This window comes from Oryctolagus cuniculus, chromosome 3 (assembly GCF_964237555.1).
Source record: "Oryctolagus cuniculus chromosome 3, mOryCun1.1, whole genome shotgun sequence".
NCBI lineage: Eukaryota > Metazoa > Chordata > Mammalia > Lagomorpha > Leporidae > Oryctolagus > Oryctolagus cuniculus.
This window is the reverse complement of record NC_091434.1, coordinates 175,976,480-176,004,119: the sequence shown is the minus strand read 5'-3', so window position 1 is coordinate 176,004,119 and position 27,640 is coordinate 175,976,480. Positions and strand designations below refer to the sequence as shown.

The window sequence follows — 27,640 nt, the reverse complement described above, 5'->3', positions numbered from 1 at the left end:
ACCCACTCTCCTCCATCACTTGCTTTTTCAGCTCTTAGGACCAGTTTCAATATCTGTGGCTCTGTGACTGCCCGTGTTCACCCTAAGGGGTTTACTTCCTGTTACTGTTTCCCACTGTAGTCTATTTGTTTCTTGCAAGTCAACCATCTTATTAAATTCTTATGTATTTTTTCTACTTCATCCCTATTATATTCCCCTGAAGGTCAAGACCATGGCTATTTTATTCATCCTTAACAAGCCTATTGCTTAGGGCTGATAGTAACCAAGACACACTTACTAAATGGATGAGTGAGCTTATCATGGTACCTACCATTTTGAGAGAAATAGGAAGTATCTCAGGCTCAAGTCAAAGATGTGCTTTTTCACATACTTATGCATATTTATAATTTTCAGCACCTTCATCACGTTAACCTGTATTCCTAAGCAGCTGAGCCTATTGTAAGGAAAGGTGTAAATTTCAGATATGACTTCCATTGGTGATTCAGAAATGTTTGTCCTGGCGAAGTCAAGAGAAACATTTCTTCTGCTGTACACCCCTTGCTGAGCACTTGGCTGCTGTGCAATCGGTTGATACCACATACTTTCCATGGAGAAAGGCTCATCAGAAACTAAGCTCTCGGCCTTCAGGTGCACACAATTGCTGGCTGCAATCGATGGGCCAAATACCAGAATTGCTGGGGCCTCCAAATGATGGTGTTCAGGTGAGAGGCAACATAGGGATCACTCACAGGGTAGAATGGGAAAGAGGCATTCTAAGGATTGTTAAGAGTATTAGCAAAGGAATAAAAGGTAAAAGGCCTGTCAACCCCATGGGATGATTTCTGTTCCATAATTACTTAGCCCCTAAGTTGGGCATTACATATTAGTCACAACCTTTCTATTGATCATCCCTATTCACAGGTTTCCCCAGTATCTCATTTGTGATTATCAATGTACAAACTCTGCCTTGTGAGCTTCTTCAAGGTATTTACTATCTCATTTTCTGTTTACCACCAAGTGAGACAAAGTTAACTGACCTTGTAGACAAGTTTAAGCCAATGTAAATTCCTTCAATGCTTCCAAATTTTGCCTGGAATATAAACTTGGGGTGCTTCCATGGTTCATAAAATTGCTTGGTAGATATAAGAAAGTACCAGTGGTGACTTAAACAAATTTATTTATTGTCTCATAGTTTGGGAGTCCAGAAGTCCGAAATCAAGGCATTCACAAGGACTTGCTCTCTCTCTCTCTGAAGGCCCTGGGGGAGAATTTTTCCTTCTTCCAGCTTCCAGTGGTTGCAATTCTTGCCAGTCCTCAGTTTCCGGCTTCATCACTCCAGTCTCTGTCTTATCATTTGGCACTCTGTGTGTCTGTCTCCCAATTCCCCTTTTCTTCTAAGATCACCCATTATTGGATAAGGGCTGTGACCTATGACCTCTTCCTGCCTACATCATCACAGGCTTTATTTCTAAATGAGGTCACATTCACAAGTTCTGCGTGGGCCTGATTTTTAGATGATACTGTGTAACCCAGTATTTATATAGGCTTGACTCGGATGCAATTATATTGGATAATACCTTGATAGTGTTTTTAAGTCTTTTACATTTAAAAACAACTTTATACTCAATAATGGATAAAATAACGAGATTTGAGAATTTAAGTATACCTGCGTGAGAAACTGCAAATGTTTTTCCAATCCTTTTACACTTAGATTCCCATCCTTTGCTCATGCAGGAAATTAGAACAGACTGTGGACATGGACATGTTAAATCCTTCTCTGTCATCCTCTGCTGATCTGTCTTACAGCTTGATTATGCCTTTGGAACAAACTGTCATCTCAGTTTCATTCTAAGAAGCTTAGAAGTTCCCATAGAACATGGCATTTTTTCTGTCTTCTTTCTGCCTTTTCTCATCACTTTTGTTGAGAGACCAGAAGTCTTTCCTGGTAAAGGGCCAGATAGTAAACATTTTGGGCTGTTTCTGCTGCATGTTGTGTACCACAACTACTCTACCCTGCCTTTGCAGGGCAGTGGTGGCAAGAGATAATGACAAATTAGCATAGCCAAATTCCAGCAGGACTTTGCTTATGGACATTGACATGTGAATTTCATGATTTTCATGTGCCATGAAACACATGTGAAAATTGTATGATTTTCCCACACCCATTTGAAACAAACAAAAGAATTGTTAATCTGTGGACTATATTATGAAGAGGAGGCCAGAGTTTACTCATCCTTGCCAAGTCTTGCTCTTTCCCTCTTGTTGGTCTTTGCCTCATCTTTTCTAGCAAAGAGCACGGTTTGCACAGTACGATGTCCACTCATCTGGACACTTGGTTTTGTTGATAAATTTCTTTTAAAATTCAAAGTGTTACTCTCTTCACTCACTTAACAATTTATTTGTGGAAGAAACCAGGTTTTCGGAATGTTGTGTTCCTTCCCATTTTCTTCACTAATTTCTCCCCAGTTATGTGGTTTAGAATGTTGGTTAGATTTGTATTGAATTTGTTTGATAATATTTCATTGTTTGTGGGTTGTCCTTCTATCAAGAGACTCATAGTGCTGAGCTGTTTTTTTATGATGAAAGGAGCCATTGATAACCATAAATGTAATCATTAGTGGTTGCAAAAATCTTGATATTCTTATCTTATAATCATTTGTTCTTTCATTACTTTAGCTTCTACTTTAAAAAAAACCTGGGGCCAGCATTGTGGCATAGCAGTTAGGGCTGCCGCCTGTGATGCAGGCTTCCCATGTGGGCACGAGTTTGAGTCCCAGCTGCTGTGTTTCTGATCCAGCTCCCTCTTGATGCACCTGGGAGGGCAGCAGAGGATGGCCCAAGTTCTTAGGCCCCTGCACCCACGTGGGAGACCTAACAGAAACTCTTAGCTCTTGTCTTTGAATTGCCAGCTCCAGCCATTTGGCAGGTGAAGATCTTTCTCTATCTCTCCTTCTCTCTGTGTCACTCTGCCTTTCAAATAAAATAAGTAAATCTTAAAAAAAGAAAAATAAAAATCTTTCCCTTTCAACTAGTTGTTGACTCTGGGTTTTTATAGGAAATATAAGTCTTTGATTATTTTCGTGTGTTTACAGTAGGTATGTTTTACAGCATTCTCCACAGTTGACCAATGGAACTTGATGCTTGTTTGTTTGCTTATTATTATATAGTTCAATTCATTGCAATTTTCACTTCATCAATGATCATATTATCCCAAATTTGGTCAGTGGGAGTGTGTCGCTCCCCGTCTTCGTGGAGGAACGACACAGGACCCTGCCTAGGCTTCATATCCGAGTCACGGCACCATTATGTCGCTCCCCGTCTTCGTGGAGGAGCGACACAAGACCCTGCGCTGTTCTTTTGTCTGCTCGGCCCTCCCCGGGTTTGCTGCTGGTTCTTCCCAGGTTGGCTGCCGTCCCTCCACCTCCGTGGAGGGGTGGCCCCCTGCCACTTTCCCCACTTCCGCGGGGGAGCGGCACACCGCCGGCCGGCTCTCTCGGGGGCTGCACAGGTGTTCCTTCAGATAGATGTTCCCTTTAGATGTTCCTGGTGCATGTTGTCTCTCTCCTCCTTTATAGTCCTCTTCCGCCAATCCCAACTCTGCTACCCACACGCCAAGTACGCTGCTCTCCTCCAATCAGGAGCAAGTCCTACAGTTTATTGGTTGAACTGGAGGCAGCTGTGTAGAAGCTGTTTCCCTTCTCAGTGCCATATTGTGGGAAAGCAGATGCATAGAATAAGTCTTAATTCCAGTAACTTAGTCTAGTCCGAGTTGCTCCCCACAGGAGTGCATTCCAGTTGACTTTTAATTCTTTCAAACTTGACCTTAGTGATCTTTGTCATTTCTTCCTTTGGGGTAAAACAGGATGTTTCAAATTAAATTCTTGCCCTACATCTTGAGTCTGCCTATTCTGAACTCTCTGTACTATGCATCTCCAATCACCATTTGGTGAAGAAAGCACAATGTATTTACCTTTCAGGAACCCCTAGTGCTTTACATGAGAGAATGCAGCTTGCTGGCAGTAATAACAGTGAGAATACAAAGGAACCAACCAATCCAGCAACTCTGGTACCCCTAAAATTGAGGAAAGTGGATTGTTTTTCTTAATGCATTTGCAATGCAATTGCCTTCTGTTGCAAATAGCAAAGGAAGCATATGCTGAACAGTAGTCTCATTTGTGATTCACTCTGAAACCTTCAAAAACGTGGTCTACGGACTTCTATTCTCACTATGTGTAGGTTATGACAGACTTTATATTCTGCCATCTGATGTTATATTAATAAATTCTCCTTAAGCAAGTTTCAATGAATGAATGATATCTGTAGCTAGTAGAAATGACAATGACTTTAGAGAACATTTTATCTGATGTCACATCTTACTTGAGAAAACTGAAACCTTGATATTTCATGTGATTTGTACACATTCGTAGAAGATGTGATCTGCAGATCATCTGACTTCTAGTGTGTTGTTGTTTACCAAACCTACAGTCTCTAGACTGTGTTAGGGAAGTGATCATTATTTTTTTAACTTTTAAATTTTTAACTGGCACAAAAATTGCACCTATTTATGGAGCAGCAGGTGGTATTTTGATGTATGTTTCCATTGGGTAATATCTAATCAAGACAAACAAATCTACTCAAGCATTTAACAATTTCTTACGGTGTGAACATTCACATTCCTCCCTTCTGGGTAACATAATCTCCAATTTCATCCATGTTGCTGCAAAGGACAAAATTTATGCCTCTTAAGTGTTCTATTGTGAATATATACCATATTTTCTTTATTTGGTCTTCATTTGATGGACACTTAGATCGCTTCCATTCTTTGATGAGTGTGAATGACACTGCAGTCAACCTGGAAGTACAGATGTCTCTTTGGCAGAGTGATTTGTAGTTTTCTTTTAAGAAGTGTCTGTTTAAATCTACTGCCTATTCTTAATTAGATTATTTGCATTTTTGCTATTGGGTGTTTTGAGTTTCTTATATACTCTGGTTATTGATGCCTTGTCAGATGTATAAATTGCAAATATTTTCTCACATTCACTAGGGTGTCTCTTCACTCCATTGATGGTTTCTGTGGGGAGCAAACGGACTAGACTGAGTTACTGGAATTAAGACTTATTCTATGCATCTGCTCTCCCACAATATGGCGCTGGGAGAGAAGTAAACAGCTTCCGCACAGCTGCCTCCAGTTCAACCAATTAACTGTAGGACTTGCTCCTGATTGGAGAGCAGCGTACTCGGCGTGTGGGCAGCCGAGTTGGGATTGGCGGAGGAGGACTATAAAGGAGGAGAGAGACGGCATGCACCAGGAACATCTAAGGGGAACATCTGAAGGAACGCCTGTGCAGCCCCCAGAAAGCCGGCCGGCGGTGTGCCGCTCCCCTGCAGAAGTGGGGAATGTGGCCAGGGGGAACTGCCCTTCCACGGAGGTGGAAGGGATAGTAGCCAACCCGGGAAGAACCAGCAGCAAACCCGGGGAGGGCCAAGCAGACGAAAGAACAGCGCAGGGTCCTGTGTTGCTCCTCCACGAAGAGGGGGAGCGACATAATGGTGCCGTGACTCGGATATGAAGCCTAGGCAGGGTCCTGTGTCGTTCCTCCACGAAGACGGGGAGCGACAGGTTTCCTTTGCTGTGTAGAAGCTCTATAGTTTGATGGAATCTCATTTCTCTATCTTGTTTTCTGTGCTTTTGGAGTCTGATCCAGAAATCTCTGCCTATTCCAATATCCTTAAATCATCTCCTTTGTTTTCCTCAAGTAATTTCAAAGTTTCAGATCTTACCTTTAGGTCTTTAATCCTTCTTCAGTTGATTTTTATACATTGTATGAGGTAGGAACCCAGTTTCATTCTTTTCCATGTTGATACCCAGTTTTCACAGCACCATTTACTGAAGGCTGCTGCCTTTCTAGTGTGTGTTCTTATTATCTTTGTCAAAGATTAGTGGTTTATAGATGCTTAGGCTTACTTCTAAGGTCTCAGTTGTGTTCCATTGGTCTATTCTGAGTATGCTTTAATATCAATCTCATGCTGTTTAGATTACTGTGGCTTTGCAATATGTTTTAAAGTCAGGTGGTCAAAGTCTTCATGCTTTGTTCTTTAAACTCAAAATTGCTGGGGCTATTGGTGTCTTTTGTGGTTCCACACACATTTCAGCAGTATTTTTTTTCTAGTTCTATACCAATTGACATTGGTGTTTTCATAGGGATTGCTTTTAATCTATAAATCATTGTGGGTAGAGTGCTGATACTGATTCTTCTAATCTGTAAACACAGAATGCCTTTCCTCTCATTTGTGTTCTCTCCCATTTCTTTCATCATTGTTTTATAGTTTTCATTCTATAGATCATTCACCACTTCGGGTCATTTATTTCCTATGATTTTTTCCATAGCTGTTAGAAATGAGCTTTCTTTCTTGATTTCTTTATTCAGATGGTTGACTATTGGTGTATAATAATGATACAGATTTTTGTACAGTGACTATATCCTACAACTATTTGAATTTGTTCACTAGTTCTAACAGTTTTTGGGACTTTCCATATTTAAGATCATATCAACTACAAACAGTGACAATTTTAATTCTTCCTTTCCAATTTGGTTTCCTTTTATTTCTTTCTCTTGCATAATTGTTCTGCCATATGAATGAAACTAGTAAAACTGGGCATCCTGTCTTATTCCAGGTCTTTGAAATCCTTTAGCTTTTTTCTGTTCCATGTGATATTAACTGTTGGCTTGTTAAATATAACCTTTATTATATTGAGGTATGTTCCCTCAATATCTAACTTGTCCAGTGTTTTGATCATGAAAGGATGTTGGATTTTATCAAAAAGGTCTTTCTATATCCATTGAAATGATCATATCAAGTTCTCCTTCATATATTCTGTTTATATATTTAATTTATTAGAGATGTTGAACCACCCCTACATCCCTAGGTTGAATAAACTTTATTATAGTGAATAGTCCATTTAATGTCTGTTGGACTCTGTTTGCTAGTAGTTTGTTGAGGATTTATGCATCTATGTTTATCAAAGATGTTGCCCTATAGTTTAGTTTTCTTTGTTTGCTCTCTGTGTGTATGTGTCCTTATCTTGCTTTGATATCAAAAGAATACTGGCCTCAAGAATGATATTAGAAGAAATCCCTCCTTTTCTCTTTTTTGAATAATTTAGAAAATAAATGTGAGTTCTTCTTTACATATTTTGTAGCATTTAGAAAAGAAACCGTATGGTCCTGGGCTTTTCTCTGATAGCAGACTTTTATTACTGCTTCATCTTGCTACTTGTTATTGGTCTGTTTATATACTTTATTTCTTATGTATCAATCTTGATAAAATATATCCATCCAGCAATTTATCCATTTCTCCTAGATTATAAAATTTTTTACCATGCAACTGTAAATAATTTCTAATAATTCTGTATATTTTTGTGGTGTCAGTAGTCATCTTTATGGTTCTGATTTTATTTATTTGAATTCTCTTTTTTGGTCTAGCTAACATTTTTATCAATTTTGTTTATCTCTTCAAAGTTCTAGCTCTTTGTTTCATAGATATTTTGCTTTTTTAGTATCTATTATATTTATTTATGCTGTGAATTTTATTATTTCTTTCTACTAATTTTGAGTTTGATTGGTTTTAGCTTTTATAATTCCATGGAGTATAGTGATAAATTGTTTATTTGAGATTTTTCTGCTTTTCTTAAACTTTTGAAAATTCATTTGAGAGAGAAGAAAGAAGAGATGGAGGGAGGAAAAGAGACAACATGGGAGCTGCCAGCTATTGATTTGCTCCCAATCCAATTATTCACTCTCCAAATGCCTAGAATGACTGGGAGTAGGCCATGTCAGTACTAGAAGCTATGAACACAAACGAGGTCTCTACATGAGTGGCAGGAACCCAATTATTTGAACGATCACTGCTGCCTCCCAGGGTCTTTGATTAGTGTGAAGCAGAATTCAGAAGTCAGAACCAGAAATTGAACCTAGACACTTCACTGTAAGGTACAGGCATCTTAACCACTAGATCAAGTACACTTAGCTTCATCAAGTAAGTATTAATAGCTTCTTATATAAGTATTTATTGCTATAAGTTTCTCTCTTGTTACCAATTTTGCTGTATCCCAAAGGTTTTAGTATATTGTGTTTCTGTTTTCACATATTTCAAAAAAACTTACAACTATCCTTCTAAAATTCTTCTTTGATCCAATGGTTTTATAGGTTTAAGTTGATTTCCATATGTTTATGTAGTTTTCAATGTTTTTATTCTTATTAATTTATAATCAATGCAAATAAATTGTCTTCAGAAAATATATTTGATATATGTATTTTTTTCAGTTTGTTGAGACTTGTTTGGTAGACATGCCACATTTCTGTCTTGAAGAATGTCCCAAGGCTGTCGAAAAGACTGTATTCTTTAGCTGCTGAGTGGAATGGTCTTTAGATGTCTGTTATTCCCAATTTATCTAGGGTACAATTTAACTCTGTTTCCACTTTGGTGTTCTGTCTGATCTGTTTACTTTTTAAAGTAGAGTGTGAAAGTCCTATACTATCTCATCATTTTGTCCATTAATATTTTCTTTATGAATTTGGGTGTAGTGATATTGAATGCTTATATTTTGTATCTTTCTTTATTATCTGTCCCTAACATATTAACTTAGTTATTATTTTTGTTTTGCTTCATTGTCTTTATACTAAAGATGTGAATGATTTTGAAGTACGTTTGCTGTATTAGGGCATTCTGAATTTGCTTATACAGCTACTCTTACCAGGAATTTTTTTTTTTAAAATTTAAATGCCTGCATTATCTCTTATTTTCTATTTTATTAAAGATTTATTTATTTATTTGAGATGCAGAGTTACAGATGGAAAGAGGGAGAGACAGAGAGAGATCTTCCATCTCTTGGTTCACTCTCCAAATGGCTGCAACAGCAGGAGCTATGCCAATCTAAACCCAGGAGCCAGGAGCTTCTTCTGGGTCTCCCATGTAGGTGCAGGAGCCCAAGAACTTGGACTTTGACCTGCTTTCCTAGGCCATAAACAGAGAGCTGGATTGAAGTGGAGCAGTTGGGGCTTGAACAGTCACCCATATGGGATGCAGGCACTGCAGGTGGAGGCTTAACATACTATACCACAGTGCTGGTCCCATCAGGAATCTTGATATCTGATGTTTTCTTCTTACTCATCTGCAAATCTTTGTTTTAGTTTGAAGAACTCTTTTTAGCATTTCTGATGATACAAGTCTGCTGGAGATAGATTCTCAGTTTTCTCTGGGAATGGCTTTCTCTCTCCTGTATATCTATATCTAAAGGAGAGATCTTTTGGATATAGCATTCTTGGCTGGCAGTTCTTTTCCTTCATTGCTGTGAAAGTCTGATTCCATTGCCTTCCTGTCCTTGATGTCTTTGCTGAAAAATCTGCAGTCAAGTGAGTTGGAATCCCTTTGTGTTACTTTTTTCTTTTGTCTTTTAGCTTTGAGAACCTCCTTTTTATCTTAATTTTGGAGAGCTTGATGTAATATATTTTGGGGTCAATTTGCTTCAGTTTAATTTGGTGATCTTTTTGTACTAGGCACATATATTTTTCTTGAGGTTTGGGGATTTTTCTATAATCTCTTTGATTTTAATTTCTACCATTATAATTTTCAAACCCCTTTCAAAGTACAGTTATTTGGATGTCTACTCTTTTCATGCTGTCCTGATATTCCCATAAGCTTTCTTCATTCCTTTTAATTCTTTTTTACTTTTTTCTCCAATTTTGTGCTTTTGGCAAGCCTATTACTCTAAAGATCTGTGTACTTATTTGAATGATGGAGAGAGAGGAAGAGAGACAGAGAGAAAAAGTGAATAGAGAAAGAGAGAGATTTTTTCATCTGCTGGTTCACTTCCCAAAGGGCCACAATGACCTGGCAGGTCCAGGCTGAAGCCAGGAACCTGGAACTCCATTCCTAATCTCCCATGTGGGTGTAGGAGCACAAACACGTGGGCCATCTGCTGCTGCTTTCTTAAGCACAGTAGTAGAGACATGGATTGGAAGCAGAGCAGCCAAGACTCCAACGGGCACTCAGATATGGGATGCTGGAGTTATAACCAGTGATACAACTCACTGCATCACAGAGCCAGACCAGAGAGAGTCTGTTTTGAGAACACTAATTCTTTCTTCTGTTTGGTCTATTCTGCTATTCATGCATTCTGTCACATTTTTTAGTTTCCTTAGTGTGATTTTCAGTTGCAGGATTTCTGTTTGATTTTTAAAAATTATTTCCTTCTCTATTAAGTTTCCTCGATTAGAGTATTAAATCATTGATTGATATTCTCTTGTTGACTTTCTCTAAAGCCATTTCAATAGTTTTAAATTCTATTTTAAATTCCTCAAGCAAGCATTTGAAAATGTTAACTCCTAGGTGGGTTGATTCTGGTACCTTATTTTTTTGTTGTTAGGTGAGATGATAGTTCCCTCAGAGTTGCTGATACTTGTTAGTGTATGAAATCATGAAAGATTAGGTACTTTTTCTTTTCCACAATCTGACTTTGTTTGTTTCTGTCCTTCCAAAAATCCTGAATAAGCTGCATATTTTCTCTGATACCATGGGCACTTCTACAACTTCAGCTTTAGATGGTGCTTAAGTCCTGGTTTGCTGCAAGTACACTGCCACTGTGTCGTCACCACCTCAGTCTTAGAGGTCCTCCCGAGTCCAGATTTATCCTCAATCTGCAGTTGACATGCTATTCAGTGAAATGAAGAAGTGCCCCCAAGAGGGGTAATCTGTCCCTAAAAGTCTCCCACTAGGGCCAGGGCAGGCACAGGATGCCTTGCTCAGTGCTAGATCAGATCAGGAAAAAACAGCCCTTCCAAACAAGCACAGCCCAAAGGTGGGACAAAGCACACTGCTATGGTTTGCTGCTGAGATAGACACAAAATCTGAGGCCACTACAACCAACCACAGATTGATGATCCTTGGAATATGATTCCATTCATCGGGGGCCACAGGAATCCACTTAGTACAGGATAATTCCAGAGGCCATACCCTCAGGTACTGGCTTGGTTTCTATATCTCTTGCAATGCTGACTTTGCATAAATAACAATGATATTGATGTCTCTGTTGGGAGAAGTTTGACAGAGTGTATCACACAGCTGCTATCTTACTTTGCCTCCTGATCATTCACCATTAATTTTAAAGACTTATTTTATTTATTTGAAAGATGGAGTTACAGAGAGAGGTAGAGACAGAGAGAGGTCCTTCATCCACTGGTTCACTCCCCAGATGGCCTCAACGGCCAGAGCTGCACCAATCTGAAGCCATGAGCCAGGAGCTTTTTACGGGTCTTCCACATGGAAGCAAGGGCCCAAGGACTTGGGCCATCTTCTACTGTCTTCCCAGGCCACAGCAGAGAGGTGGACAGGAAGTGGAGCAGCCAGGACTAGAACCAGCATCCATGTGGTATGCCGGTGCCTCAGGCCAGGGCGTTAACCCACTGCGCCACAGCGCCAGCCCTGATCATTCGCTATTTTGTTCATTGTTCATTTCAATACTAATTGGTTTATTGATTCTTCCACCCTTACTTGCTTGCTTCTGTCCTTCCTTCTTTTTCTGTCCCTCTTCCTCCCTCTCTCCCTGTTTTATTTTCCATTCTGCTGTAAATAATGGTGAGCCTTAGGTGGTAATAAGTTCTTTAGAAGTGAATATCAAATCAAAAGTCTGGTTAACCACAGGCCTACTAGACAATATCATAAGAATGAGCAGTAATCCCTTCACACATTTCCAAGTCTTGAATGGATTTTTTCTAACACAAATCAAAGTTACTGTTTCTCACAATGATAATAACAAAAACTCAAGTAAGGGTAGTAACACTTTAGTCCCCAGTCATTAATCGTTATAAATGAGTCCGTGTTGCCAGCGTATTGAATAAATGTTTCCTCAACCCTACATGACAAGAATGATTATATTAATATTCACTCTGCCGTCTCCCTAAAAAGCACGGAAGGACTGATTCATTTCTTGAATATTTCCCTGACACATTGGTTCTCCGTAGTTCCCAGCTCAGAGGTTTGTGATGTGGGCACAAGTGGTGATACACCCTGTTCATGCATTCAGTTCTGTCTGCGTGGGGTCCAGGTGACCAGATATTTTGCTTGTTTTGTTCTTGACATTTATTTATTAATTCAACAAGTACTTACGGAGCATTTTCATGTCATTATTAAGTATTCTGTCTGACAATAAGGAGGAAGCAGTAAAAATGACCCCCATATTGCCCTCAGGGGTTGTGGAGTTGTGACCACAATGAACACTTAGTAAATACAATAGGATGAATGCAAACACAGAAGTAACTGCAGTTCGTTATGCAAGCAGAGGGAGACGGGCAACCAGTTTGTGCTCCACTTGGCATTGAGGGTTGAAAGTCAGATGGATTTCTTGGCAAAATGCTTAGAAGCTGAGACCTACAGGACTGAATAAAAGCTGGGACAGGTGAGCCTGTACCTGGCAAGGGGACAGAATTTGCCTGGTCCTTAATAATTTGTTAAGCTTTATAATATATATATATATTTGACATATATATATATATTTGACATAAATATATATATTTGACAGGCAGAGTTAGTGAGAGAGAGAGAGAGGAGAGAAAGGTCTTCCTTCCATTGGTTCACCCCCCAAATGGCCGCTATGTCCGGTGCACTGTGCCGATCTGAAGCCAGGAGCCAGGTACCTCCTCCTGGTCTCCCATGCAGGTGCAGGGCCCAAGCACTTGGGCCATCCTCCACTGCACTCCCTGGCCACAGCAGAGAGCTGGACTGGAAGGGGGGCAACCGGGACAGAATCCGGCGCCCTGACCTGGACTAGAACCCGGTGTGCTGGCGCCGCGGGCGGAGGATTAGCTTAGTGAGCTGCAACACCAGCCTTTATATATTTTTTTAAAAAAGCAAAATCACCTAGTACACTTGTACCATCCTTAAAATTAAAGTGTGAGCACCAGTTTCTGTCCCTGTGAATATGCTAACTCTGTTATCTTCAGGATTTTCTTTCTCTGCAAAGTTATTTCTAGCTAATTATCCTCACCAAGAACATAATCTGTCAGCCTGTCTTGCTAATGTTGCTCACAATTGGGGGCTGCTTCAGTGAGGAGAACCTGATTTAATAGGGAAAATTAAATACTTAGAGGAGTTGATTACTTGGGGATTCTCTTCCAAGGTGAAAAATGTCATCTATCTTAGCCAAAAAAAATTTAATTAAGCCTCTGCCTCAGTTGGATGAGGAGAAAGGAGTCACTTACGCATAACCCTTAGTGGCCCCAAAGCTGTGAATAGCTTGGATGTGTTTGGTCTTCTGAAGTTTGAGAGGCAGATGGTGATGTGATAGAGGGCCACAGGAAAGGAAGATCCATTTTATGAGACGCTCAGAGAGAAGGCTCCCATCAGTTGGTTCATTCTTCAAACACCTGAAATGGCAAGTAATTACCTGTGGCTCAGCCAAGGCCAGATCTGGAAGCCACCAGTATAAATCAGGTCTTCCATGACAGGAACTTGACTATCTGAACCAACACTGCTGACTCCCAGGGTCTGCATTAGCAGGGAGTTGGAATCAGGAGCTGGGGCTGGCATTTGAGCCCAGGAACTAAGATGTGGGACAGGGACATCTTACCTGCTGGGATAAACATCTGCTCCTAGTAATTAATACACAGTTATTCTTAAGTGTTGAAATTTAACTGAAATGTGATCCCTGTTAAACATAAGAGTAGGAATAAGAGAGGGAAGAGATATATAATTTGGGACATGCTCAAGCTGACTTGCCCCAAATGGTAGAGTTAGAAACATACCAGGGGACTCCAATTTAATCCCATCAAGGTGGCATGTACCAATGCCATCTCACTAGTCCAAGTGATCAATTTCAGTTCGCAATTGATCATAATGAAAGGACTAAGAGTCAAAGGGAGCACATAAGCAAGTCTAGTACCTGCTAACACTAACCGATAGAATAAATAAAGGGGAGAGTGATCCAACATGGGAAGTGAGATACTCAGCAGACTCATAGAATGGCAGATGCCCTAAATAGCACTCTGGCCTCAGAATCAGCCCTAAAGGCATTCAGATCTGGCTGAAAAGCCCATGAGAGTATTTCAGGCATGGAAAGCCAAGACACTCTGGCAAAAGATCTCTGTGAGTGAGATCTCAGTGGAAAGAACAGGTCTTCAAAGAAGGAGGTACCTTTCTCTGAAGGGAGGAGAGAACCTCCACTTTGACTATGACCTTGTCTAAACAAGATAAGAGTCGGAGAACTCAAGGGGCTTCCATAGCCTTGGAAACTCATGACTGGAGCATAGGGAGATTACTGATGCCATAGACAGGAGTGTCAATTGGTAAAGTCAACAACAGGAGTCACTGTGCACTTACTCCTCATGTAGGATCTCTGTCCTTAATGTGCTGTGCATTGAGATTTAATGCTATAACGAGTACTCAAATAATATATTTCACTTTGTGTTTCTATGGGGGTGCAAACTGTTGAAATCTTTACTTAATGCATACTAAACTGATCCTCTGTAAAAAAAAAAAAAAAGAAAAGAAAAGAAAAGAAAAGAAACTATCAACTCCCAACTTGACTCTCACTGGGATTAAACATGACAATAGGTCTGATCTGATTTCAGCATCATTAAAAAAAAATCATCTATTATTTTTTACTTTATGTTTCTGTGTGGGAGCAAACTGTTGAAATCCTTACTTAATGTATACTAAGCTGATCTTCTGTATATTAAGATAATCGAAAATGAATCTTGATGTGAATGGAAGGGGAGAGGGAGTGGGAAAGGGGAGGGTTGTGGGTGGGAGGGACGGTATTGGGGGGGAAGCCATAGTAATCCATTATTCGTACTTTAGAAACGTATATTCATTAAATAAAAGTTAAAAAAAAATATTTTTAAATAATATATAGTGTCATTTGTAAAGGACCACAGGAATGATCAGTGCCCCCAAGTTTGAATTCAGATCAAAATCTAATCACTGTCATAAGTAACAAGAATCCAAAATAGCATTTCCTTGCTACACAGGTTGGAAAACTATTGCTACACAGACGAACTCGTGACTATCAAATATACGCAAACTACATTTCTACCCAGTGTGAGAGAAAAAGGGAAGATTAGCTTGTCCAAGTGTTGATATAAATGCCGTCAGTAACTCTGGCTATATTGAGAAAGAATTTTAACACCCCTGCAATGAAACACAAACATTAACAAATAGTCTTCTTCCCAGAAAATAGCTAATGTCTTCCTAGAAAAAAGACGCATATCAGTTCCAAATTGTTCTTCAGGTGGGTGAGAGTGAGCCACTATTATTTATACTTGTTTACAGTGTTTGATTTGTTATCCATCTTGGGGCTGGAATTGTGAGCTTGAAAATAATCAACATTTCCCACCACCTGCAGAACATCATCTGCAGTTCGAGCTCATTTCCTCAGTTTCCTGCAGAGATCCATCTGTTTTATGCACCTTATTTCTTGACACGTGATTAAAGCTGCTCCTGCCACCTGAGCTGCATACATAGCTGCTGCTGTCGAATGCCACAGCCAGCCGTGCGGGAAGGGCTTTTACAGTAGTAGAAGCTAGGTGTACAGAGACACGTGTAACACTCACACAACACACACTTGAGAAAAAAAAACTCCAGCTGCACATTTCTAATAATTTAAATTGCATTGAGAGGATAGCGATTATAGAGAAAGACTTCCAAACAAAATAATGACCTGCACATTTATAGTCTTTAACATTGACCTACCTACCTGGAAGACTGAAATTTCCATGTGAATCTTGATAAAAATCACGAGAACAACTATGTTACACACTTAGAATGGAAATGCAAAGCTTGTTACATGTATTTTTTTTTTTTTTTTTGACAGGCAGAGTAGACAGTGAGAGAGACAGAAAGGTCTTCCTTTGCCATTGGTTCACCCTCCAATGGCCACACTGATCCGAAGCCAGGGACCAGGTGCTTCTCCTGGTCTCCCATGGGGTGCAGGGCCCAAGCACTTGGGCCATCCTCCACTGCACTCCCTGGCCACAGCAGAGAGCTGGCCTGGAAGAGGGGCAACCAGGACAGAATCTGGCACCCTGACTGGGACTAGAACCCGGTGTGCCCGCGCCACAAGGCGGAGGATTAGCCTATCGAGCCACAGCACCGGCCATGTTACATGTATTTTACCACAATTAAAAAGAATAGATTCTGCCCCTTAAAAGAAAAAGTGTACTATCATATAACATTGCATTGAGCTTGTTCTGTTTCATAAATAATCGTGTAGATTAATACTTTACATTACTAGAAATGGTATTTTAAGAAGCTATTTTATAAATTATTCAGTAAAGTATATGTAGCTGTTGCAAAAAAGACCAATATTTACTAGTTACTTTTGTAGATTTGGATGTCCAAGTAAAATTGGCCTAAAATAAGGTAAATTTTTTGTTTCAATGAATATTTCTGGTATACATCCTAAAAACAGATTAAGACTTACTTATATAGCATCACATATAAAACTAAAGCCCATGTGTTTCCCCAATCCTTTTCTCGTCCTTCAGTCCTTTGAAAATCTTATTGATATTTTGTCTTCTTAAACTATATATAGAATGATACTATAAATGTCCCAGTTATATTTTTCACTCAATATTTTGGCTTGGGAATTAACCTGTATTAATAATTACAATATGCACTGATTAATTTTTCAAATATTTTATAAAATTTAATTGTATGGCCATAGTTCAATTTTTTTCTATTGTTTCTGGATGGTTTTTTAGATTTTTTATGTATGGTAACAATAGTTTAAATGCATTTATCATTTTTTTTTTTTGACAGGCAGAGTTAGACAGTGAGAGAGACAGAGAGACAGAGAGAAAGGTCTTCCTTCTGTTGGTTCACTCCCCAAATGGCTACCACAGCTGGTGCTGCGCCAATCCAAAGTCAGGAGCCAGGTGCTTTTTCCTGGTCTCCCATTTGGGTGCAGGGGCCCAAGTATTTGGGCCATCCTCCACTGTCTTCCCGGGCCACAGCCTAGAGCTGGACTGGAAGAGGAGCAACTGGGACTAGAACCCGGTGCCCATGGGGGACACTGGTGCTGTTGGCAGAGGATTAACCAAGTGAGCCACGACACCGGCCCCATGTAGATATTCTTTATATAGCTGAGTATTAATGTTTGACAGATATATGTCTTAGAAATACCTTTTTGTCTTCTGTAACAAAATGTTTCCCATGATTTATGGTGTCTTGATAAAGAAGATGACTTAATTTTAGTAGAATCATATGTGTCCATTTTTCTATTAAAATGTGCTAGTTTTATGCCATCTTTAAAAAATAATGGAAATATTATTCTGTCTTCTATGTATTTGGAAGTTCTACCTTCCCACTAGAACTTTAATCCTTTTGGAATTGACTTTTGCAGAGATAAAGACAGAGCAAATTTCATTATTCTCAGAGATATCTAATGCCAGCTCTAATGAAAATTAATTTTGCATATGTAAATATTTTGTTTTAAATTTATAAAATTGTTTCACTGTTCTCATTGTCTATGCCTATACCAAATCTACCATGGGTCACGATTTCTCTTAAGTCAATTCTGTCTACATCATTCCTCTTCCTAAAGAATGTCTTGGCTATTCTTGGATCTTGACTCTTGCATATGAAGATTTCACTCAGCTGCACAGTTGAACTTACAACAAACACAGAAACTAATTGTTAGCATTTTTATTGCAAATATACTTAATTCATAAATCTTTGCATACCTAGTCTTGGTTCCTGTTTGGCTCCTATTCCCCCATAATTTTGCTAATTTTGGTAAATATCACCATCATTTGCCCAGGTAAATATTTAGTTCAAAATCTTCACAATAATTTTTTTGTCTCACATTTTTCTTGACATGGTCAATCTAAAACATTAGTAAATCTTGCTGGCTCTGTCTTCAAATTTATCTCAGCAATGATCAACATGGATTTTGCTTTAAGCTTTTAAAACCAGGTGACCATGGATTTCTTTTTTTTTTTAACTTTTATTTAATGAATATAAATTTCCAAAGTACAGCTTATGGATTACAATGGCTTTTCCCCCATAACTTCCCTCCCACCTGCAACCCTCCCCTTTCCCTCTCCGTCCCCACTTCCATTCACATCAAGATTCATTTTCAATTCTCTTTATATACAGAAGATCAGTTTAACATATATTAAGTAAAGATTTCCATGGATTTCTATAACAGTTAAGATAAAACACAAAATCCACACATAAAATGGTGTAGAAGTAACTACAATATCTGGTCCCTAAATTTTTGTTTTATATAATTTCTGCCTTTTGTGTTTGTTCATTTTATTCCAACATAATTAACATGTCAGATTTTTTTTTCTGACTCATGGGTTAATATTTGATAGCCACCCAAACTGGGGTGTTCTCTCTACTAATCTTCATATCACTCTAGTATTTGCTCAAATATTACTCTCTCAGAAGCTCTTATTGAAACTTTTATTTAAATATATAGACCTGTTCTTTTATGTGGATTTCAGACTGTAAATGGATAACATGAAAAGGAGTTAGAATACAGCTATATACATGGTTAAGAAATTGGTTATGTTCTGGGAGAAATTAGCCTTAATTTTTTTTTACTGGTCATTTCCCAGCTTTATGAATCTCTGATCAGAACTCCAGCCATGCAAGGAATTGGGTTCTCATGAAGCAAATTACTGAAGATTACTGATAGGGTAGGGATATGGGGTCAATAGCACAGATGGCAGAGGGCACTTTCTAACGTACTCACATCAGTACAACTAAACTGCTTCATTTTGAGGATGCTATTATTCCCAAGGATGGGAACATGTCTCCATATTATGTTCCATATATGCCCCAATGTTTAAAGCATACTGTTCAATCAGCTGTATTTGCAACAGAATGCAATATAGTAATTTTTAAATACTTGATCTCAGGATGTGAATAGATGATAAGTTCTCAGTAATCACATAGAGCATGTTCATAACACCATAACCCAAAGACAATATTTAAAAGGCACTAGTTTATCAATTGCTTTTCCATGAAAATGAAAGTTAGAAATTTCTAATTTGCCAGAATTTCTAATCCCATTACCTACATATATGATTATATACATTGTATAACACATTAACATGGGAATTAGATTCTTAATTTTCCACTTATGATATCCAGCAAGTGAAAATCTATATAGTATAGCCATTTACTGTAGTATAGATGCTCTATACCTGCAAAATTATTAAAATCCACTGAACTTAATGACTCCAGAGGAACACTGCAGTGTGTAATGTATGAACACAACAAAATTATTTGCAAAATGCATCAACAGTAATTGTCTTATGCCATCAAAGTATATTTTATGTATTACCTTTTATATGTGCTTATGATTACCATAGAAATCATCTTAAAATTTCATAATGCTGTAAAAAAATAAAATCTCTGTATGAAATACTCATATGTATTTGCATTCATTCCTTTTAAAAATGTTTCTGACATAATTTTTTTAAAGATTTATTTATTTGAAAGGTTGAGTTACAATCAGGTAGAGGGAAAGACAGACAGAAAGGTCTTCCATCTGCTGGTTCGTTCCCCAAATGGCTGCAAAGGCCGGGCTGGTCTGATCCAAAGCCAGGAGTCAGGTGTGTCTTCTGGGTCTCCCAGGTAGGTGCAGAGGCCCAAGCACTTGGGCCATCTTCTACTGCTTATTCAGGCCATAGCAGGGAGCTGGATCAGAAGTGGAGCAGTCAGGACATGAATCGGTACCCATGTGGAATGCTAATGCTGCAGGCAGAGTCTTAAACCACTACACCATAGCACCAGCCCCAACATAAAATTTTAAGGAAGCAAAGTATAGTATGTCAGCATGTTAATTGGAGAAGACTACTTTTCTGCTCAGTGTTCCTTCTCTTCTAGATCATGACAAATCTCTTACTATGACATAGAGAACTCTACTGATGAACCTGTGACTCCATCCCATTAGTTCTCTGACTTCAACTCCCCCTGTTCTTCCCTTTTTCATGCCTTTGCCTCTTTGTATATCTGAGTGAAGCCAGGAACATTCTAGAATTAACATGTTTTCTATCTGGAATATTTTTCCCACATATTGGCATGAATTAATGGATAACTACCTTATTAATTCAAAGGTTGCTTTCTCAATAAGGCCTTTAAAGATTCTTGTTGTATTCATTTATTTTTAACTTTTATTTAATAAATATAAATTTCCTAAGTACAACTTTTGAATTATAGCAGCTTTTCCCCCCATAACCTCCCTCCCACCTGCAACCATCCCATCTCCTGCTCCCTCTCCTATCCCATTCTTCATCAAGATTCATTTTCAATTATCTTTATATACAGAAGATCAACTTAGTATATACTAAGTAAAGATTTCAACAGACTGCACCAACAAAGACACACAAAGTAGAGTACTTTTTGGGTAGTAGTTTTACCATTAATTCGCATAGTACAACACATTAAGGACAGAGGTTCTACATGGGGATTAAGTGCACTGTGACTCCCGTTGTTGATTTAGCAATTGACACTATTTTTTAAGACGTCAGTTATCACCCGAGCCTCTTGTGAGCCGCTGCCAAAGCTATGGAAGCCTCTTGAGTTCGCCAACTCTGATCTTATTTAGACAAGGCCGTAATCAAAGTGGAAGTTCTCTCCTCCCTTCAGAGAAGGGTACCGCCTTCTTTGGCCTGTTCTTTCCACTGGGATCTCACAGAGATCATTTATTTAGGTCATTTTTTTGCCACAATGTCTTGGCTTTCCATGCCTGCAAAACTCTCATGGGCTCTTCAGCCAGATCTGAATGCCTTAAGGGCTGATTCTGAGGCCAGAGTGCTGTTTAGGGCATTTGCCATTCTATGAGTCTGCTGTGTATCCTGCTTTTCATGTATGATCATTCTCTCCTTTTTAATTATATCAATTATTATTTGCAGACACTGGTCTTATTTATGTAATCCCTTTGACACTTAATCCTAATTTTTGATCAATTATCAACTTAAACCAATCACTTTAACAAGTAAGATGGCATTGGTACATGCCACCTTGATGGGATTGAATTGAAATCCCCTGGCACATTTCTAGCTGTACCATTAGGAATAAGTCCAAGTGAGCATGTGCCGAACTGTACATCTCTTCCCTCTCAGCCCTTGTCCTGACTTTCGAGGAACAACTTACTATTTTATTCCTTTTAGTATTTTTTTTGTTCTACTTAATGCCATTGGTTGAACTCTTTAATTAACACACAATTATTAGTCATTTAAATTTAACTGAAAAGTGACCCCTGTTAAATATAAGAGTGGGAATAAGAGAGGTTCTTGTTGTATTTGAAAACCTAATCTTCCATCCCTTGATTTTGTTTTCCTCTTTACCATTATCTCTTGCTAACTTTACCACTGCTTTGCTTATTATCCCTTGTTTTCCCCACTAGAATGCAAGAACATAAGCTCCAAAAATTAACTATTGCTTTGTTCACCATGGCCTTCATACTGCCTCAGTGAATATCTCTCATACAGTAGGTGCTCAAATAGAAGAGCAGACTGTCAAGCAGACATGTACCCAGAGATTGGATCCTGAAATATGTTGGGGCTGGGGGAAGAATGAGTTTAAGCGCAGGTAGTCACTAGGAACATAATGTTAGAGACCCATCAATCCAAACAAATTGCCTAATGTTTTTAAAGCGATTGCGCTTGTATAGGGCGGAGACTATAAATGCGTGACCATTTTGATTTACTTGCTTAAATTAGTGCTTGCCTTTGTGAACACTGTTTAATGTGAACAAGAAGTTTATGAGCCTTTACGGAGGTCAGGCTAGAATGCTGTTCCATCATGAGCTAAAGAAAGATGTCAGTTCTTGATAGGGATGTGTTGTTTAAAAAAAGATAAAAGTGGGAAGTACCGTCAGACAAGAGTTATATGTCAGATGCTGAATGAAACAGAAAAGAGATCAGAACTAAACCTAACTTAATTAATGGGCCTTTAATTAGGTAAAGGTAAATCTGCAGATCTGAATATAAATGAAAATAAGTTTGTCATCAGACTCTCTTCAAGTAGTGATAGAATTACTGAAGTATGCAGTGGCTTCTTTGCTATATCAGGGGAGCTAAAGGAACAGAGAAATAAACAGGCTCAAATGCTTATCCATTAGGGTGCACCATAACTGAACTTGTTTTAGTTGATTAAACAGCAAAGTATTTTTTTTCTTTTCTTTTTACTTTCATTTTTCCTTTTTATCTTTTTTTATTTTGAGAGAACATTTTTAACTTACATTATAGTCAAAGGCTTAATGATCCCCTAAATACGGAATTCAGCAAATAAAAAGCAGGAATATAGGCAGGGGCTAACCAACCAACAAATGAAAAGATGTTCACCTTCACTCATATCAAGTAAATATTAAGATACTCACAGTAGGGGCCAGCACTGTGGTATAGCAGGTTAAGCTTCTGCCTGTGAGGCCAGCAACCCATATGGATGCAGGTTTCAGACCTGACTGCTCCACTTCTGATCCAGCTCCCTGCTAATGCGCCTAAGAAAGCAGCAGAAGATGGCCCAAGCTCTTGGGACTCTGGACCCACGTGGAAGATCTGGAAGAAACTCTGAGTTTCTGGCTTCAGAATGGCCCAGCCCCAGCCATTGCAGCCATTTGGAGAGTTAACCAGCAGATGGAATCTCTCTCTCTCTCTCTCCCTACCTCCTTCTCCTTCCTCTGCCTCTCTTTCTAACTCCTTCTTTCAAATAAATAAAAAATAGTCACAGATAATTGAAACTATAGTGTGTGTGTATATACATATAAGTATATAAACAATTTGACAAATATGTAAAATAGGATTTGCAGACATTTCTTTCTTTTTTGTTTTTGTGTTTTTGAGCTTCCATGCATAAGGGAGAACATGCATATTTGTCTTTCTGTGTTCACCTTATTTCACTTAACATGATGTCCCTCACTTGTAACAATTTTGATGCAAATCATAGAATTCAATTCCTTTTTATAGCTAAATAATAGTGCATTGTGTATGTATACACCAACATACTCTAATAAAGAGGCCTGTGGCTACAGATGAAGGGAAAGTAAAGCTTAGAGGAGGGAAGTGACTGGTTCAGGGTCTCTCTGCAATGGTTGTGGCAGAGCCAGAAGTGTTGCCACAGGAATCCTCAGCATCGTCTAGATCAAGTATTTCATTCTGTTTATGTTTCATTAATTCATTATTCTACTCAGGGTGTTTTTTTGTTTGTTTGTTTGTTTGAAGACACGCTATGTACCAATCCCTGTGTTTTCACCTTTTAATGTGAAGAGACATATAAAAAAGTAATCACAGGTCAGATGGAGAAAGACTGCTAGAAAAGTCCCCAAGGACTTCTAACCGTCCATAGAAATACGTCTTCTGAAAGGTACACGTGGAGTACTTTTCGCACCCAAATAAACTCCTCTTTTAATTCCATATTTCCACAGCTGTTTGAAAAGCAGGAAATGGAGATAGGGAGCCACCAGTTTGGGGGTGAGCAACAGCAAAGGAAAGGTAGCACCAGAGTTGAGCTCTGGAGGAGTGCGCTCCAGGATGTCTGAGGAAAGACAGCTCTGGGGAGAGGAAATGACAAGTGCAAAGGCCCCCGAGGGTGCCTACTAAAATGCTTGAGGGATGCCAGGAGTCAGGGTGGCTGTGGGCAAGCGATCCCAGATGGAGTAGGGGAGTGTGAGGGATTAGAGGTGGGGGCGGGGGGGCAGATGATGTAAGACAAGACCTGTTGCCCTGTGAGGCCTTTGAGCCTAGTATTGGAATATGGCTTCTCTCTGTAAAGGCTCACGCTGGCTTTTGTGCTGAGAGGTGATGTATAGATACAGGGGAAGGGGGAATCAGGGAAAGGATTGGAAGTCGTGGTGGCCATGGGGCGAGAGGTGGTGCTGGGCTTGATCAGAGTAGTGGGGATGGGGTTGAAGGAATGAGTACTCAGATTCTGAACACAGGAGTTACTACTTATAAGTTTCACCTTCCGTGGTTTCAGTTACCCACAGTCAGCTATGGTTCCTCCTGGAGGGGACAATTCTACAAGTTTTAAATTGTGCACCATTCTAAGTAGTATGACAAAGTCCCACATAGTCCCACTCCGTCCTGCTGGTGATCCCTTTTGCAGAGTATCCACATTGTATATGCTACCTGTCTGTTGCCTACTTAGCAGCTGTCTCAGCTGTCAGATCGACTGTTCAGTATTGGTTTGCTTGTGTTCAAGCAACCCTTATCCTACCTAATAAAGACCCAAGTATGAGAGTAGGGACACTAGCAGTTTTATTACATTATGTTGTTATAATTGTTCTATTGTATGTGTGCATTTCAAAATGTTTGCTCAAATTCATGCTTGATTTTTGTCACCAGTACTTCATGTATTAGGATGACACTGCACTGTTATCCATCAGCACACCTCTGGCTTCACTGTTGGTTGTATTAGCACCCATTTATCAGTGTAGTTAACAACTTATAAAATAATACACTCATTCTACCATCAGCCTTTCATGAGGTGAAATGTTTTCATAAAGATGATATTTATATTACAATCATAAAGATAGTTCAATTGATTTATTATATATACTTATTTTATATATTTATTTGAGAGGCAGACCTGTAGACAGAGAAAAGGAGAGACAGATCTTCCATCCACTGGTTTACTCCTAAAATGGCCACAAAGGCCAGATTTGGGCTGATCTGAAGCAAGGAGCCAGGAGCAGCTTCTGGGTCTCCCCAGTGGGTACAGGGGCCCGAGCACGTGGGCCATCCTCCACTGCCTCCCCCACCCCAGGCCTAAGCAGAGAGCTGGATTGGAAGAGGAGCAGCTGGGACATGAACCTGCACCTGTAGTGGATACTGGTGCCACAGGTGGAGGATAAGCTTACCATACCACAGCACTGGCCTCTTAAATACAGTTTTCATTGTAGATGTTCTTAGTGATGTTAAATTATGTGCTTTGACCACAGGGGTTTTTGGGAATCCCTAAGTCTCCAATAGCTCGCTTGCTTCTGGTGTGAAGATACGTTCCTGGCTCCTCCTCCGTCTTCCAGATTTTCAGAATCAGACATTTCTTCAGGGATTGTATTTTTCTCTTGATGGAAAGTGGCATTTACCGATGATGTTCTTGTGCTAGAGACTGGTTCTTGTTTGGAGCTCTTGTCAGTGTACAGAGTTAGAAAATATGTCTTGTTTTTATAAAAGTTGACATTATCTTGGGCTCACAGTGATGATTCTAATTAAAATACATAAGTATATTGAGCTTTTTATTAAGCCTTACCTATCCTATTTAACCTTATCTATTTTCTTCTGTTGAGCTGAAAGTTTCAGAGTCCAAAATACCAAGATAATTACTTACTTGCTTTATCCCTCGCGTACAGAGTGTTTCCATCTCGGAGAACGCAGTGTCTAATTTGCCTGAAAGGTCAGGGTGAAAGGAACATTTGTTGACAAGATGAGGATGCATATTCCGATTAGAGCAACAGCATGTTCAGAAGACCTCGCAGTTCATTCAGGAAACAGCAAATGCTCTTCCCCAGAGGAAATGACAGTTTCCAAAGTCGGGAATCAGAACACAATGGGCCTTGTGGTCAGTGCTTCGGATGACACAGCAACAGCTGGACACACAGCCCAGTTTTTATTTTATTTTCAAGAGGTATCTTGCGTGTGGTTTGCATTAAAAATGTTGCTTTTCTACTTTGCCTTCATTGGCAGATCACAGGTCTGAGCCAAGGCCAGGACTTGCTTTATGGACGCTTGTCCTGATTCGGGGCATCAGCCCTGAAGGGGAGAGGGCAACGCTGGGATGCAGAGTGCACCCTCTTTCTAGGCAACCTTGAAACTACCGTGACCCAGGAGCTCCTGTTGGAGCCTCTCCCCCAGGCTGGGCTAGCCACAAAGGACGGTACACCACAGCAGTTTGCATTTGTGAATTTCAGACAGGAAGTGTCCGTTCCTTACACAATACATCCACTTAATAGAATTGAACTTGTTGGAAGGCCCATCAACGTTGAGTTCAGATCAGGAAGTAGTCATGCCTCGCAGGCTGTCAGTTTGTCGCAGCCCCAGCACCGTGTTGAAGCCCTCTCTCCGCATCCCCCATAGCAGCGATACTAAAGGACTGTGGATAACGTCCCTCCGTCAGCACGGAGTCCACAGCTCTTTCTCTTCTCCAGAGGATTAGCAGAGACAAGCGGTGTGGGACGGTGTTCTGAGACAGAAGCCTTATGGTGGGAAATTTGGTTCTCCACAGATGGGTCGGTCGGGATTTTCGCCTTGAGTTCAGCCCCAGAGTGATACTGTTAGCCTGTCTTCCAGCGCCCGATGGCGCCAGGATACAGCGCCGCATGGTCGAGTCCGCCCACCAGGCGGGCAGACTGCAGTCCTGAGCAGAAGCCCGCGGGTCCTCACAGAGGTGGCCACAGCGGTAGGGGCCTGAGGGCCGGGGCCCTGAGCTGAGAGCCGGGTTCCTGAGGGCCGGGGTCCCTGAGGGCCGGGGCCCTGAGCTGAGGGCCGGAGCCCTGAGCTGAGAGCCGGGTTCCTGAGGGCCGGGGTCCCTGAGGGCAGGGGTCCCTGAGGGCCGGGGTTCCTGAGGGCCCTGAGCTGAGGGCCGGGGTCCTGAGGGCCCTGAGCTGAGGGCGGGGGTTCCTGAGGGCCGGGGTCCCTGAGGGCCAGGGTCCCTGAGCTGAGGGCCGGGGTCCCTGAGGGCCGGGGTCCCTGAGCTGAGGGCCGGGGTTCCTGAGGGCCGGGGTCCCTGAGGGCCGGGGTCCCTGAGGGCTGGGGTCCCTGAGGGCCGGGGTCCCTGAGGGCTGGGGTCCCTGAGGGCTGGGGTCCCTGAGCTGAGAGCCGGGGTCCTGAGCTGAGGGCCGGGGTCCCTGAGCTGAGGGCCGGGGTCCTGAGCTGAGGGCCGGGGTCCCTGAGGGCCGGGGTCCTGAGCTGAGGGCCGGGATCCTGAGCTGAGGGCCGGGGTCCCTGAGGGCTGGGGTCCCTGAGCTGAGGGCCGGGGTCCCTGAGGGCCGGGGTCCTGAGCTGAGGGCCGGGGTCCCTGAGGGCCGGGGCCGTGGTAACAAGAGAGACAGTGGTGTGGACGGAAGATGGCGTTCATTTCCACAACACCAAGCGTAGGAAGGACCATGTTTTCTCAGTTCATTTTAGGCACTTGTGACTAAGCTGGTCTGGAAATGTTTTCCTTAAAAGCTGTACAGGCCGGCGCCGCGGCTCACTAGGCTAATCCTCCGCCTTGCGGCGCCGGCACACCGGGTTCTAGTCCCGGTCGGGGCGCCAGATTCTGTCCCGGTTGCCCCTCTTCCACGCCAGCTCTCTGCTGTGGCCAGGGAGTGCAGTGGAGGATGACCCAAGTGCTTGGGCCCTGCACCCCATGGGAGACCAGGAGAAGCACCTGGCTCCTGGCTTCAGATCAGCGCGGTGCGCTGGCTGCAGCGCACTGGCCACGGCGCGCTGGCTGCGGAGGCCATTGGGAAAAAAAAAAAAAAAGCTGTACAGAGCAGCTTACAAGTTGCTGCCTTTCTTTATAATTTTTTTTAAAGCCAATAGCGCCAAAGCTTTCCCTCATTTACAATGTTAATGAGCCTTCACCTCAGGGTTTTACGAAAAAGAGAGCATCACAGTTGCCAGCCACTTAGACAGTTTCAGAGGGTGAATTATATAGATCGTTTGTATGA

At 40.8% G+C, this 27,640-nt stretch overlaps 1 protein-coding gene and 1 pseudogene across 1 annotated transcript in view; both read left to right on the top strand.

The window, feature by feature from the left end:
• CNTNAP2 (contactin associated protein 2) overlaps positions 1–27,640 on the top strand; it is a 2,389,242-nt gene that overhangs the window by 1,555,592 nt on the left and 806,010 nt on the right. The gene's annotated exons all lie outside the window — the stretch shown is intronic.
• LOC138849138 (RNA-binding protein 7 pseudogene) lies at positions 654–26,345 on the top strand (annotated as a pseudogene).